Below are 16,817 nucleotides of genomic sequence, written 5' to 3' on the forward strand. Positions count from 1 at the left end.
TTCTCATACTTTCCTGTTGAATCTGACTCCTTGCTAGCTCCGTTTGTTGCCTGGACACTGCGGAATGGCATAATGGGAGTCACCACCATTCCATCTAAAAAGACAGCAAGGCCTGCTGCAATTTTCTAGGATCACCCCGTAAAAAAGGTCTTCCCCTCCTTCCTGAACCTCTCCCAGCATTTGTTGGCCAAGCTTGTCTGTTTGTTTTAGAAAGCCTCCACTCGTGATTTCCTGACTGTCAGTGATGGAGAATTCCTTCCAGCTCTTAGTAACCCATTTCAATGGCTAATTATCCTGCTAGACTTTTGCATGCTCTTACTGGTTTGAACCTTGCTGTCTTCAGCTGCCAGTCCCTGGATGTTGTCTTTGTCTTCTGGTTTAAAAAGTGCTTTATACCAGGTGAAGCAACCACAGACTCTGATCCTGTCTATGGTACATGGGAAGCAGAAAGGGTATATCCATGGATGAAGGTCCTGTCATCCCAGAGCTCCCTTTGTAGAACAGCGGGATCATGCAGGAAAGTTGCTTGGTTTTTTCATATGTTTACGCCTGCTCGAGAATCACCCTGTCTTGGCTGGTCTGATCAATTTGCACATGTCAGGGAGTCAAAATTAGACACCAAGGAGCTGTCGCATAAGTGGTGCAGTTCCCTTCTGCCCAACGCAAGTTATGAGTAACCACACCTGAATGGACTCCTACTTTTCCCCACAACCTCGTGGTCACCTCTGCACGGGCACTTACCAGAGGACTCCTCTTTGACCTATGTGCTTCCTAGAAGCTCACTGCAACCTTCTTGTGTGCCTCCTCCTACCAAAGCTCCCTGGGCACTGTTTTTTCCTTCCCTCTCTCTCTGTCAGAAGCTTTCTCTGGGTTGATGAATCCATGCACAGCAGTAGGTTATATTCATTTGTCTTGTTCTCCAGTTCATTTATCACAATGAGGGCTCCGTTGTGGAGAATCCTGATAGAAAGCCCGCTTATTCTCCTGGTTGGCTGAAATGTGGCATTTCAATCAGCTGATTGCTTATTACTGCGACCTTGCTGGAAAATCTAGGCAGCACCCAGAAGGGTGGGGATAGAGGTCTTCCTTTGTCACTCTTCTCATGTGGAAGAATGATAATAGCATTTTCATTTCTCTCCTACTGCCTGCTCTGAAGAGTTTTGCCTTGGCTTTCATTTTCCCATTGCTATTTTCCAATCACTTCATGTGGGATAGAAAGGTTTCATTTTACCACTCTCCCTCAAACAGTTCATTAGCTGGGAGGATGGGGGGGGCTTGCAGCTGTTGGCTGATGGAGGAGCACATGCATATAATAGACACTGTGGGATCTGCAGAGGGTCCCCAAGCACTTTATTAGTGTCCAGGGGAATGGATTAGGTAAGGATTTCCTAGGTGTGCCTGACCAGTGAGACATTACGAAGAGGATTTAGAGGTGTGACGCAATGCCCTTCCCATCTGTCCCTGTCCCCAGGTCCCACAGAAGAGCTCAGAGGATCCCCAGCTGTTTGCAGCAGAGCATCTGGCACCACACCGCAGGTGGCCACACCAGGCCTGGCAGTGAGAATGGGACAATTAGTGCCAGAGGTGCTGGGACACCCCTGGAGTCTCCAGCCCAGCCTCTCATCCAGAGCATGGCTGTTGCCAGCGCTGGGTCAGGCTGGCTGTGGCTCCATGTAGCCAGGGCTTGAACTCCTCCAAGGATGGAGATCCCCCTCCTCTGGTGTCCTGATCCAGTACTGCACCACCTGTGTGGTATTTAATTGTTTCTTCTTGTCCAACATGAACCTCACAAACTGCAGTTTGTGGATACTGCTCCATGTTGCGTTGCTTGACACTGCTGAGAAATGTTTTGGCTCTGTTGTCTTTCTAACCACCTCCAGTTATCTGTAAACAGCATTAGATTCCCCCTTAGTCCTCACTGACAGACTAAACAAGCTCATTTCCCCTCATGTCTCCATGTAGGACATGCCCCAGATCCCTTTCCCTTCTTGACCAGCAGGTCCTAGACCTGGATGTTTCCAGCTGTGGCCTCACCAACAGTGGGCAGAAGGGATGATAACTTCCCTTGGTCCCCCTGCTGCAGTCCTCCTAATTCAAGAGTATCTGGACCAACAGATGGACAAAATGCATCTATCAGCACTGCATCATTGGGTAAAGCAGGGGAGAAACACAGGAACGAGTGACTTCTCAAAGGTCATACTTGCTTCTGTGAGTATGTGACCCACACTGTGAAATCATCACAATCGCCTACAAAAACAGGTATAGGGGCATCTACAAAGCTGCTCCTGGGCACAGCGTAAATGGGTGTGATTTGCCCCGATTTTTTCTAGCAGCAGAGATTCCTGCTGGTGGTTTGATTTGTGTATGTGGCACATTTCCTCTGTCCTCTGTCGCAGCCACACCAAGAACCATATCAGTCCCTACAAAAGTTGCGGGTTCAGGCTTCCAGACGTGTGCATGGGTTTAACCTTAAGTACGGCAAGGCAGAAGATTGCATACTTTTAAAAAATGAGCTACTCAATAACACACCTCACCATGCCATAAATGTGGATGCTACTCTTTAATACTTTCCCCTGCATCTGTCCTTTCAGCAGCAAAAGACTTAGCAGAGGAATGTGATGCAGCCTGAGCTCTTCCCCATCACCAGTCAGCACAAATGGATTCCAGTAGCAAAGTACACCGTGGCTTTATCATTCTTTTGACAGGTAATTTTCTCCCTGGTGAATATATCCGAGGCTTTCACGAGCCACCTGGAATGAAGTTGTTTCACTCCTGGCAGCGAGGAACGAGCCCGGCAGTGGCGTTGGCTTGTTGCTCTGTGTCTCTCTGAGCCCCATGCTCCTAAAAGCCTGGTGAGATTCTTTATTATCCCCCGATTATGTCATATGTCCTCACTTGCCTGTTATGACCATCAGGCATGTTATTTATTACAGTGTTTTCCCACCAACCTGTTGTGGTCCCTTCTCCGAGGCATTTCACACACCACTAGGAGACAATATTCTCTCCCAAGAGTTCACAGTAGAAAGGCTTACTCAGCTGCAAACTCAGTTAAGTGTTGCCCTCACTTGCTAGCAAGACCAAAATTCAGATGCAAGAAGGGCTGCGGTGTGCTGTTGAATGCAAACAAGCAGATACAGGCTCCGCTGCAGGGGGAACCAATACCCCAGATTGAAACAAGCTGGTAGAGGCATATAGCACGGAGGAAATTCAGCCAAGGAAATGAAGTAATGAGTCTAGAGGGAAACTGGGGAAAGAAGTGGGAGCCCCAGCTTGGACTATACAGTCAAAATGAGGGCGAGAACTTTTCCAGCTCTCACATGGATATGGATGCAAACGGAGCACCACCAGTGCTGTCTTCTGGGAGGTTTCAAATCCTCCAAAAAGATCTTAAAATCCCAGCATCCCAGGTCAGGGTAGAGAAGTGGTCCTGCAGGGGCACCTGCAGAGCCATTCAGCTTCAGTGTTGGACTCGTGGTGCCTTATTTTTGAGGACTTGAGCATCATCCCTGGGTTTGGCTGCTCCGGAGGAACCCAAACAACACCCAACAAGGCCCTTATGCACAGTGATGTTTCCAAGTGAAAGCGTGTTTTGCTTTTGAAAAACTCCTGGGTTTCTCTCTCTCTTCCTACCCCACTCCCCTGTTTAGTTTTCAGCCGGACCAGTTCCTTGAAGTGACACAAATTGTCACACGACAGCAGTATGGGGAAGGGGACAGGAATGCGCAGACGGGTAGGCTGGGATGGGGACAGAGCACAGCAGTCCTGATATAAATAGGCTTTAGGTGGGGCAGAACCTGCCCCTGAGCTGTTGAATGGTTATAGAAAAGACTGATGTTTTTCACTGGATGTTGTTCGTTAAGGGTTTTTCCACTAGGATTTCAGTAAATCCCCTTTGGATTCAGGGTCTGGCATACTGGAAAATCGTATTTCCAATGAAGCTGAAATGCTGAGGCTGTGCAGAGCTGGGCACGTGCTAGTGGAGCCTGATCCTGCCCCTTCCAACACAGGGCCCCAGGAAACCTGTCTCTTCAGTTGTCACCTCTCTTGCTTCTCTGCATCTCTCTTCAGTCCGTCCAGCTGGGTCTGACACCATTTGAAAGCTTCCCTCCCTCCAGGCCTTCGTGGGTCAGTGCCCGAGTCTCAGACCTGCTAGTAATAAGCCTTATAAAGAAATAATGAGCTGGAAAGAGAGGAAAATAGGGAGAATAAATTCCTCCAGACATTTGGTTTATTATTGCTGTCTTTTTTTTTTTTTTGCAATAGCTGTGATCCAGACTTGCGAAGGTTGCTTTTCTGGGAGAGATGCTTTGCCACTTTAAAGCCTACTCCACTGCCTCCCTCACTGCAGTTTGGAAGATTTAACATTTCTATCAAAACACAGGAATCCTGAGCAATTCAGGGGTCTGAATTTCACCATCCGAGCAAAGCCACCCAACTGCGTTGTTCCTGGGATGCAGGTAACATCCAGTTACTCCCTGAACAAGTCAGAGAATCGAAAATGTATTTTTGGCACCAAGCTTCAGGTCCTGGGAAGACAGAGAGAGTGAATGACGATGGGGCGATCTTGTCAAGTCATCGCTCTTCAGCGCTGCAGGTAGCATGAGGTGCTGGAAGCATCCCATGGTTAGCTATAGGCCCCCCCCTCCTTTGCAGCAGCATTATATGGGTGCCGGTGGACATCATGCAAGGCTGGGGGAATAGATCTTACAACTGTGAATATTTATTTTGAGACATGATTCTGAACGGGGACCAAGAGAAAAATGAAAACCAAAAACTTCCTGAACAGAGAAAGTGACGTAGTTACCTTGGTTCAGGTCTAACGAAACATTCTGCTTTACTTCTAACCATTTTAATTTGAATTACTGGGAGGCAAGTGTTCCCGCAATTTGCTCAAACGCTAACGTTAAAAGCTGTAAAGCAAGAATTACAGAACTGAGAACACTTTGAATCAGGAGGGGTGGAGGAGCACATGACGTAAGTCAGATTTCCTTTCTTTCTCTTCTTTTTTTAACTTGAAAAAGACGTCATTTCAGCTGAGCCATACCCCCAAATAGAGAAATGATGAATTAATTAGGGAGAAGGGCTCTGGGACTGACTGGCAGAAAGCCTTCCCCATGGATGGCCTCCTGTCTTGAGGAGTATCTGGACCGTGACTTGGCCCGTTCTTGCCGTGTACAAGTTCATGGCACAGTTTTTCCTTCCCCATCACTTACTGATGAAGACCTCGGCGTCACAAGAACAAGGACAAACCAGTGGGGCAAAGCCTTCCTATTTCTGTACCTTACAGGTTCCCAGGGATGCAGAGGAGAGTTCAGAGTTACAGCCATCAGGAATTAGAAAGCTTCCTTGTAGACCATAGCTCAGTTAAGACCATGATGCTCAGCTTTTTGCAGAGAGGTTATTTTACTCTGGGGTGGCCCCAAAATTTTTGGGGTGGGTTTTTCAGCCCTGTCATAGATTTCTACTGTTTTCAGTAGTAGCCCTGTCATAGATTTCCAGCTGTTTTCTACTAAGTCCCCTTACTTGGGACCTCTGATCGTTTTTGCTCCGCAGTCCAGCAGGGTTGTTCTCTGCATTGCAGAGATAAGATCCCTCCTCACCTCCCCGCTTATAGATCTAGGAACTGCTCCAGCCCCTCTTGGCTCTGGGTCAGCAGCACAGCCCAGAAACCTGCACCTGGGTCCTTGTTGGACCACTTGTCCGACCCAAGTCATCTAGCCAAGCTGGGAACCCATTTTAGTCCACTATGGTTGTAGGGGGATCCAAACCCGCTGTTCTCTTTCTTTTCCACACATAAGGACTGTGCCTGTCTCCTTTGCCGAGGCAGACTGCAAAGGGAGGAAGATTGGGCTGTATTTCCATGGCCTGAGGACCAACACGAGAGCAGCTACCAGGGTTTGCACCGTGGGGCTGCCTTAGAGGTGGAGGTAATGCTGAACGGTGGGATGATGCTCAAGGGACCGGCTGAGCGAGAGGCAGCATGTCCCTCTTTGCAGGTCCCAGCTGAGCTGGGCAAGCTGTGCTGGTGAGTCAGTGGCCTGGAGGAGCCCGGGCAGGGGGTCAGGCTGGGCTGTGACCCTCGTCCCCTGCTCCATGTGCCCCTCTCCCATGCCTCCCTGAGCCCCCGGTCCCCAGGACACAGCCCCCAGCCCCGCGAGCCTGGCCAGCTCTGCTCGATTTGAGCAGATCTATTTAAAATTCAGCTGGGAGATGGGCTCCGGCTTGTTACAATGCCGTTGTTGGAAATGGAGTCATCACCGGAGACTATTCCTTTTTACAACTTTAGGTATATAGATTTCCTCTCGATTCAATTTATTTTTATATAGTGTCTTTAATACACTGTCTCTCCAAACGCTTTAGCAGATAGAATTGAAATAATGAGATAACGCTTTGCAGAAGTGTGTGCAGCCGCTCTCAGACGGGCAGCGGGGTAAAGCAATAGACGGAGACGGAGCAGAGAGTGCAAGGTGGAGGCAGCATAACTTGGAAGCAGCAGTAATATAAGCAAACATTCACGCAGACTATTATGGTGAGTACGAGAACTGATGGATATGAGGCAAAGCTTGTAGTCAGGTGCGCTCGAAAAGGAGGAATTAAGGAGCAATTTGAATTGAGGAAAAATGGCTCTGAAGGGGAATGCATTCAAGGGTGGGATGTTTTCAGACAAATGGATCAAGGGCGGTGAAAGCAAACCTTGATTCTTTCTGTTCATTGGGAATGGAGGTCTTGTTTGCTCCTCCATCACTGCAATGTGAAACGGAGCCGGGGACAGCGCAGGTACCGCGGCTCCGCTCCGGAGAAGCGCTTGAATCGCTGCGTTTGCCCTATTGACTTCGCTGGAAATGGCCAAGCGTGCAAAGATGCAAATGCACCCAGCTGGAAATTTCTCTCTGAGCCTGTTTTGGCTGGATAATGTTGATATGAGGAGCGCAAAAGGCTTTAGAGGAGAAGAACCAGTTGGAAGGGGAAACTGTGTTTTAGTCTCATTAACACACAAGTGACCAAACAGACTGTTTTCACGGTTTTGTTAAAAATAAACATCAAACCAAAACTATTTGGTGAAAAATGTGAACAAAATTGGAATGGAAACTTAATTTCATACACCTCAACTCACTTTTACTCGGTAGGGAGGATTGGCCTATCAGAGAAATTTCAGTGCTTTTTTTTTTTTCATTTCAGTTTGGACCGGCAGGAAAAATGAAATCATGGGTTTTCCTGTAAAAGGGACAATCCTGTCACCACTCAGCCAGGGTGAGTGACGGGAGGAAAGTTGAAATGCTTTCTTGGACTGGGATTTCTGGGCCTAACCAGTGACGACTGAACCTGAGGGTAGTTTCACTGGGACTTCTTAAGGGACAAATCCTGAGTGACAGGGAAAGCCGCAGGCAGAGGGAGGCTGCTAGTCGGAGATCAGGCGAGAGGATGGAGCAAGATCCCGATACCCTGCGGTACCAAAGGATATTAAATCGCACCTGGAAATCAGCGGGGAGCTGGGGGGGTGTGATGAGCACAGCACGGCTCGCACAGAGACAGCGCGCCCCTTGCAGCTGCACTGCCGCCCATGGGTGCTTAAGTTTGGGGAATGAAACTACCGATGGGGTAACCACGAATTATCTGGGGGGTCTCTACTTTCCAACAGGTTTGCAATAGCTCCCTTCCCAACTCCCCCTCGGTTTCACAGGGCCAAGATGACTCTCCTCGGTACCGGGTGGCTCCCACCAACGTCCCTGCGTGGAAGCTGCTTGCCTGGCCCTGCGCCTGCTCTGTCTGGAGGAGGCTGCAGATCCCCAAATCCTGAGCTGTTCAGAGGGGTGGGGAGGGGATTTGGCTGCCCAGGGAGGGTAGTGAAAGCTACTGACAGGGAGAGGACAGACGACCCAGAGCGCTGCCTGGCTAAGCTCTGCTGCTGCACCATCGCCATGGGAGTGATGGGTGGCGGGAGTCCATCAGCTCGGCACGGCAGGGGCAAAGCTACTACAGCCCAACGGGGGTTATAACTGGAATCTGTCTCAAATATCACAACAGGCCAGTTGGCAAACACCAGGGAAACGGTTGTGGGTGAGAAGGCAAGGGTTGCTCCTCTCCCCAGGGCTTGCGGGAGCAGAGCTCAGGAGGGTTCCTGGTTTGCTGGTTGCCGCTTCTTCTCCTCTTCCAGACCTGCCACTAAAATCCCAGTGAACATCTCGTATTTTCTCTGAATATGCCAATGTTTTAGGTAACGTGAAAGTGAAGTGGACATCTCCTGCACAAGAAATCCCAGGCTGGATCCCCTTTCCTAAGTGATCTTCAAACCTTGGAACAGCTTTATCCTCGTAGAGGATGGGTGGTGGCTCTGAAAGCAGAGCTGAGCCAGCCTGGGAGTGTTTGGATCTAGGGTTCTGATTTGGACTTAAAAGGTACAGAAATGTGAATTTTGATTATGTTTCATTTAATGAGTTTTGAAAAGATTTGGAGCTGAATTAAAAGTAACAAAAAGCCAGGGAGATGAATGACCCTTATATTAAATTCAATTGGCTTTTGTGCAATTTGTTGCATAGCGAAGCCTCGTTAATACATTTTGCAGGTGGTTGGGTCATTTGTCATCAGAATCACACTTTATGGAAGGCAACTTTCCTCCCTCTTCAGTTATTTTGCTCTGAAATGAGTTTCCCCGGTTCCTGTCTGCTGGCAGGAGCTGAATTGGCTTCAGCAGAGCCACATGGTTTCATGGCAGGGAAGGATCTGGCCTGTTATTTTCTGTATATTTATAAGTTATCCTTTTATAACATGGTCTACAGCTAATATCTCAAGTGTATGTAGCCATAGCCCTCATCCATTAGAAAGAACCCAGACTTATATTATAGCTAATATTTATTGTTTCCTTTTGTTTTTCTTAAGAGCCAAGGCAGCTTCCCCCTCCAGAGGGAAGAAAGGCTGAAAAAAACCTAGAAAAAGCTTATTTCGTTTGCATTTTCCTAATTTGCTTTCCTCTGGCTCAGACATGTGTTGCCTATAAGCTATTAAAACTCTTTCTCCAGGGTTATTCTCCCCCCTCCTTCCCCCATCTGATATTCACAACTTCATTCTGCCTGGATCAATGACTGCAAATTTGCTTTATGACAACTTGAACAAACCCATGATGGATCAGAAAGGACCTCAAAGTAGGCTGAAGCCTACTCAAGTCAAGAGCACCAGACACGTTTGTTAAAGACCTCATTGGCCTCTGATCCTTGGGTTGCTGCAGTATTGATTTTTAGGGTCCGAGCTCAATTGTGCTGGAAGTCGAGTCGTATGGAGTCGCATGCTCGTGGGGGAGACAGGAGCTTTATAATGGGAACGGATCGATGGGGAATGATTTAGCACAGAGGGACCCGGAGGCTTGGCAGGAAAGTTAAGCAATAATCGAGTTTTGGGCTCAGAGCCGTTTCAGGCTGGCGTGCTGCCTGTCTCGCTCGCTCCGCAGAGCTCCGGGGCCGCGATGCCGGGTCTGTGCACGGCGGGTCAGTGCAGGTCCCGCTGGCTCCCGGTGGGTCGAGCAGCAGCCATGCCGTGTGTGCCCGGGGAGTCACAGTGCTGATACCCTTAACCGCAAGCGAGTGGGTGTCAGCCTGCTTCCCCAGCCCTCCCTAGGCTTAAAATAAAGCAACTTGGATCCTCAGATGCTGTGAACCGAGACGTAGGTGGTGTTAGTCTGCTGCAACTCTGGGCTAACCCCATGAGCGACTTTAAGGAGGCAGAGGCTGAACGCAGGGAGCAGAGCACGTGCAGAAGAGGCATGTTTTGCAGAGGCTTTGTAAATGCATTTTTTTCTTTTTAAATTGCAACTTTCTTGCAAATAGAAGGTTTCTCTGTTCTCTGACCCCTGCTCCATCAGTATGGCTGGGGAATGAGAGACACTCAGGCCGGGACTGGCTCTCTGCTGTGTGTCAGCATGCAGCATCCTGGGGCCCTGGTCTGTACCTGGGTTGCCCCTAACTGGTATAACACAAAAATCCAAGCAATTCCATTAAGAAGAAAAAGGGGCAGGTTGCAGGTGAAGCCCTCAGGCTTCAGGTCCAACATACAATTCTTTTTCCACTGCTGCATGCCTCAGTTTACCTCTATGATGTGTGAATAGACACCTGCTTTGAGATGGAGGTGGTACCTTTGTGCTGTTTCCATGGATGACACCCACAGGTTGTTCTCTAAAGCCAACTGGGGTTTTGTATCTAGGGTGACTGTGAGCAAAGGCTACCTCAAGGCCCCTTTGTTTTATATCTGAGCCCTCAGCTCACCAGCATTGTGTCTCTGCCTGATCTATGGTGTCATATCTGACCTCACTGGAATCCTAATACTTTCAAGGAGCGGGGAGTTGCCTGAGACGGAGCTTGAGGGGTAAAATCCAGCCACCATTCCAGCAAAGTCCTCCTCCTTCTGCCTTGTCGGCAGAAAGTCCCTCTTGTTACTACAGATCTTGAAGTTGGCTCCGGGAGCCATTCCCACTGTGTGGTGTCCCAGGCGGTGGGCAGGGCCGTCGCGATGCCCCAGCTCCAGCCGTGACCCAGGACCTGTCCACACAGTGGTCCTCGCGCAGCACAAAACCCACGGGTGGAGGGGGAGATGAAATGTGCTGTAAGAGCAGAAAAGAGGCTTTTCCTGCTCAGCTCAAGCGCAGGTAATTTCCTTCTCCTGTGAGGAAACTGGGCCTGGATCTAATTAGTAAAGCTATATTCCCTAACAGCAGTCCCTCTGCAGCCTGTGCTGCTGCCTGGAGGCGATGAGGTGGAGGAGGACTGGGAGGAGAGACAGGGACTTTTCCGAAGGGACGGCAGATGCACAACCCCTTTCCTGCAGCGGGGGTGTCAGGTGAGCTGGACAGAAGCAGACGGAGGCTGATATTTTGGGCTTTCTTCCCTTTCCCTCGCCCTCCAATGCCATCTCTGCGCTAGTATAAAGGTCTATCCAAAAAATCCAGCAAAAGGTGCCTGTCTCTGCACTGCCTTGTTCTTTGAGGGCTGCCCAGCCTTGCTCTAGGAAGCCCACGTCCATCAGTGAAGGGTGCACCAGCTGTCAGTGAAGGGTTTCTGAATAGCCACGCTCCTTCTCTGGCCACCTTCTCCCACCTCCAGTGTTTTGGGCCTCTGAAAGAGAAGGAGCCCTGCAGAGGTACAGGCTGGGACCTCCTGGTTTCTTGTGCACCTTTGTGTGCAAGCACCACGTTGTGCGGTCTGTTGTCAGCACTGTCAAAGGGTCCAGAGAGTCTGTGGGATCTCCATCCTTGGAGATACTCAAAGCTCAGCTGGACAAGGCTCTGGGCAACCTGATATAACACTGAAGTTGGATCTAACCTCAAAGTGGTCCCTGTTAGGAGCAGGAGGCTGTACTAGAAGCTGGACAAGTCCCTACCCACCTAAATTATTCTGTTATCCCTCTCATCATCCCATCAAGTCCTACCTGAAGCTTAGTTTGGCTGTTTCAGGCCCCTCTGGTCTAACTGGAAGGACTGTTTCAAACTATTTCTGTTGGTGAGAAGGTTCTTCTTTCCCAGCCTGGGGATATTCATGGTCATTTCCCAGCTACTCAGTATTCCTGTCCCGACCTCACCTACCCCTCATGTATACCGGTGGATGGGTCTAGCAGAAACAGGGTGAATCTCCCTAAATTGACAGGAAAGACTGACAGCAGAAGCTGGCTCAAAGCCCAAGTAACAATAAACGAAGTTGAGACAACTTGCCTCGGTTTGTTTAGACTCCATCTTCAGTTTTCAGATGACTAATTCTAAGTGGGAACGAGTCCTCTGTACCCACATTTCCCACAGCTTATGCTGCAAACAAACTTATTTCCTCTGTGCACCGTTTCTGACGGTATTTATTTGAGGGCCTCTGCACAGAAAGCTCTGCCTTTCGCTCTCTGGGTAGACAACTTGTTCCATCCCACTGATGCTAAGTGACGGCCGGTAATAGATGCAGGCTGAGAGCAGGTCTAGGGATCCGGATCAGCGCAATTAGTAAATCTTTGCTTGGCAATTCACAACATTTTTGGGGAAAAAAAAAAAAAAAACAGCAGTGGTGTCTTAGCGCAGTGACAGCTAGGTGCAGCTTGTGCTCGGAAATCTTTGTGGAGAGGTGGGAAGAGGCGGCCAGGTTTCATACGTACGGGCAGATTATAAAGTGTGGGGATTAGCAAGGAGTAATTACAGTGCCTCCACTGTATATTAAGTGTGTGAAACAATATATAGGCACTCAGCGCGCGGCAGGCATTATGGCTGGGTGTCACAGTTGACGTTTTTAATATCCATTATTCAAAAATTGATTCCATGCCTTGACTATCAAGCAGCATCCAGCTATAATATGGGGGTAGTACCACACAACAGCACTGTCATCTGCTAAGAGCTTTACAAACATTAGCTAATTCTGCCTACCCCCTCCATCGGCGACAGGTAAGGGCTGTTATTTCCGACTGTTTGAATCCCCGGGGAGAGCTGGGATTAGATAAAGTTGCTCTGGGGAAGCTGCTGTAGATGGTGAGACCACAGCAGCCACGGGCATCCGGGGGGTGAGCAGCACAGAGAGCGGCCGTAATTTGGAATGACCCCCAGATTCCCCCAAACCTGAAGAAAAACACCCGCAGCGCTCAGTGATGCTGAAAAATAGAACCTTTTAAAAAATCCTATCTTTTGTGCTCACTTTTATTTTTTGCAAGCATTTTTTGGAAAGCTTTTCACTTTTACCTTTTGCAAGCACATCTATGGAAGGTTTTAATTTGGGATTATTTTTTTCCCCTATTTTTGTTTTTCCACTTTGGCCCTCAGGAAAGGAATAAGTAAGGACAAAAAAGGTAGGGAAACCAATAAGCAGATGAGGGGGGAAAAGCTCAAACAGGAGAATAAAGAATTTTCCTGTTTAAGCGAAAAAATCCACTTTGTCAAAGAGATGGGTTTTTTTGTGTGTGTGATTAAAAGTATCTGATTAGAAAAAAAAAGTTTTTTTCTGCTACCGAAAATATCCCTGACTCCAGAGATGGACTGATGTGTGGGTCCTAAGGGAAGGCGGCAGTATCTTCTTAGAGAACCTGCCTGATTTTTGGTGGCTCCACATCTCCTTGCTGGCTGTTGACAAACCAGATTTCATCTTCCTCTTACGCCCCGGCTTGACTCCAGGAATTTCCGTTCCCAAACCTCCATCTCTTTAGGCAAATCCTCTCTGAAGATTACCTACGTTACCTACTTCTCCCGGGAGACAGCCTCCCTCTCCTTTGCTATCAATTAACAACAGCTCTCACGAACCCCTCAGCTTAATTGCACCATCTTTTAAAGCAACCCTGACGCTGACGTGCCTTTTTCCTATTTTAATTTCTTCCTCTGAATTATTATCTTGCTTCTGACTGCAAACCCCAGCACTGAGGTCCTGGGGGGCTGATGGGCTCCTGCCCTCCTCTCTTGGCTACAGGATTTTCCTCCCTACACCTGTCAGCATCACACCTGGGGGCATGAGGTCTCCTGGGCTTGTATCTCAAACTCAAGTGGGGCCCTGCAACCGAAGAAGGTGGTTGTATGGAATAGCTCTTTTCCAGGTCATGTAGTCCTTTGCGCTGAGGTTGTGTTAAAAAGCGTACGAGTGTGTGAAGGGTAAGCTCCACATTATTCCAACAATCTGCACCGAGGCTGTAAACGTGAAAGGCAGAGCCAGTAAAGCATCAGACGGGATCTTAATCACAACACCAACAAAACGAAACGCAGCGCAGACAGACTCTCTATAACCTGCTCATGTCAAAACCAGGGTCAAATCCCTCCTTGTGTCCTCCTGTTCCCTTTCTGGGTTTCTGCTCACCCTTTTTGGTGCTGCTCGTGCCACAGGAAGAAGGGAAACGAGTCTTGCTCAGACTTGGGTACCTCAGTTTTTCCAGGCTCATCCAAGAAACATGTGTTCCCTTTAAGGATGGATGTAATCTTGCTTTCATAGGTGTTTTCCAGTGGGGAAAACCAATTGTTTTCGATGACATCTCTCCGTATCCGCATGGCCTGAGCAGAAGCAGGACTGAGTGTCCTGCTCCTGTGGATATCTCAGGCTGGGTACCTCTTTCCAGGCGATGGCTGGTCTGTGCAGAGCGTCACGCCGCGAGGTGGAGATGGGGCTCACCGTACCCCTCAGTGTAGCCCAAACCCAGCTCCAGTGTGTGCCCCCCCGGCACAGCAAGGCAAAGAAACACAGCCATGCCCTTGGGCCCGGCCTCATTTGGAGGTTAAAAATAACGCAAAGATGCTTAGAAACATAAATAAAAAAAAAAAGAATTAAACCACCCCCACACTTGAAAGAAACCTGCCCCTTTAAGAAAGGATTGAACGTAATCTATTTCCAGCGTACGAGAGATCGGCTAAGGATTGCTGGGACATTTTCACTGACACAAATCTACATAATCGTTTTAAACTTCTCACCATTTCTTCCGATTATTCTCTTTCTGTCACTTTAGGAAGCTCTAAAACTGATTTTCTCTCCGTAATCTTCCAGTATTGCTTAGCACCCAAATCTCTAATATTTTAAGAAGATTATTTCATTTATAATTGATTGAGTGTATTTGCCAGTTTGCTACTTCAAAGATGTTGTGCTTTAAGGGGTTCAGGTAGAGCATTATTAAGTTTCCACCCCTTACCCCCCATCCAAAAAAAAGAGGCAGGAAAATTTTGCGTCCTGCCTGACACTTGATGCATTCTATTTTTTTTTGTTGTTGTTTATTATTATTATTATTGGTATTATTTACATTGTCAGCATGCTGAATAGCTAAAAAAAAAATAATAAATATTTCCAGGGATGAAAGGCAAATCGAGCTGTCTCCAGCTGCAGGCTCGGGGCCGTGGTTTCCGTGGCAGGGCGCAGTTTGACGAGCAGTGATTGCAGGCAGCCGGCTCAGGCAGCACCACATCTCCCTCTGCACCAGCCTTCCCTCCCAGGGGCCGGCTGCCCTCCCCGCTCTTCTCACTGGGAAATGGGTTGGAGAACCGATAGGAGTTAAGACAGATACATTTTATTTGATTTTTTTTGGCTTTTCAATGGACGGGGTGTTTTTCAGCCCAATGGGCTCCCTTGGGGTTGTTATCTGCAATTGAGACAGAAGGGACTTCATGGGTGGTGGGCAGGGGGAGAGGTAGGGGCAAGGGGCAGGAGAGAGGAGGAACTGGGTAAAGGACATTTCTGAGACACGTTGATGTTGAAAGCCATCTTCATCCAGCTCAGGACCAGGCTGTGGCAGCTGCTGCCTGTGGGCGAGTGGACTCCATCCCTCGGTGGTGGACGTTGTCTTGTGGAGTGGTGAGGAAGGGGTTGAGAGAGGGAATAAGGGTGCAAGAGGTATTATTTATTGAGCGCAAAGGCCTTAGGACATCTGCAAGCAGAGGCGTGGAGGGAGGGAGCCCATCTAATGCGTTGCCACTCCCCACTGCATAACCAAAAAGCCTCAGAAATAAGGGGGAGATTTCCCCATTCTCTGCCCCGCTCTGCTGTTCGTTCTTTATCACCTGTGAACTAGTGAGGAGATGCGTGGCACAACGCTCAAAGGAAAGCTCTGAGCCCTCTTTTAGGGCTGGCAGAGACTTAGTGATGCTCTGTCACAGTCATTTCGGGGAATGGAGCAGCTATCAACTAACAAGAATGAATTTCAAGGCTGATCACCTGCAAGCCAGGGATAATGGGAGGTCTGCACAATCAAACACGTCTCCTGTTATAGTAAAACAAGCAACACTTGAAAAAGACATGGAAACAGGCTTCTTTAAATCCAATTCAGGGATTTAGAATCCCCACTAAACGCTTAATTAATTTTTGATTAGCTGAGAACCCATTAAACAGACTGATTCTTCTAGCTTTATAAGTAACGGCAGCATGCTGCTTTAATTAAATTAATACTAAGAGATGTTCATTTTCAAATCCTTATGTTGGTTATTTGAGAAAAATCATTTCATTCCCTTCCCTAAGAGGTTTACCATATTCTTTTAGCCCAAGTCAGTATCTCTTCCCACTCTGCGTTGCTCTTGGTTCGCCTGGAGGCAGGATCTGTCAGGGCCCTGAAATTGTTCTGCCCAAGGGACATGGGGGTGTCCCGGTAGTTTTAAGGACCAAGAACCTCATATTCCTATAGGGTTTCACCATATGGGTATGAGCAGTTCGACTGTTTGGGGTCCCGCTGCCCTGGCTTCTCCCACCCACTCTCCCTGTGGAGCTACCATTGGCTATTTCCTACGGCAGGTACTAGATATGAATCCTGATTCCTCCTCCACAAGATAGCAGGCATCTTTGAATTATCAGCTCCTTTTTGAGGGTAAGAGCCTGTCCAGAGGTAGGTGCTGCAGAGCAGATGATTGTCAGCATACTGACAACCTGTCCCAGGTCTCCCGTGTGACACCACCATGTATCGGAGAACATGCTATGGCTTCTCTTCTCCTGGTTTTCAACCTCCTAGGGCTTTTTCCATTTACCAGTGGAATTCAGAGTTGCTGCCCAACCTTGGCTTCTTCTCCCAGGACCTATACCTTCCTGTGTGTGCGCTGGATCCTGTGGTGTTTGCATGCACAGAGTCAACCCTCAGGCCCTTCCTAGACGATGGAGACCTGGCATGGACAAGGGCATTGCTGAGTGTGATTAGGAAAGGAGGCTGGACTCACCCTTGGAGCAACTCATCTCATGGGAGGATTCAAAACCTCCCCTCTGCCTTTCCTCCCACCCACAGCAAGATCTGCAACTGAATTTTGCAGCCTTCTCCCACTGCTGTAATGGGTGAAAAACTCCTCACTGACCACTGCAGTGCCGCCATGTTAAAGTTTGCTTCACTCCTGGGTTCTGTGCAAACCTCTGAGCCATTCCCCAGCCCAC

Source organism: Rissa tridactyla, chromosome 8 (genome assembly GCF_028500815.1).
Source record: "Rissa tridactyla isolate bRisTri1 chromosome 8, bRisTri1.patW.cur.20221130, whole genome shotgun sequence".
Classification (NCBI taxonomy): domain Eukaryota; kingdom Metazoa; phylum Chordata; class Aves; order Charadriiformes; family Laridae; genus Rissa; species Rissa tridactyla.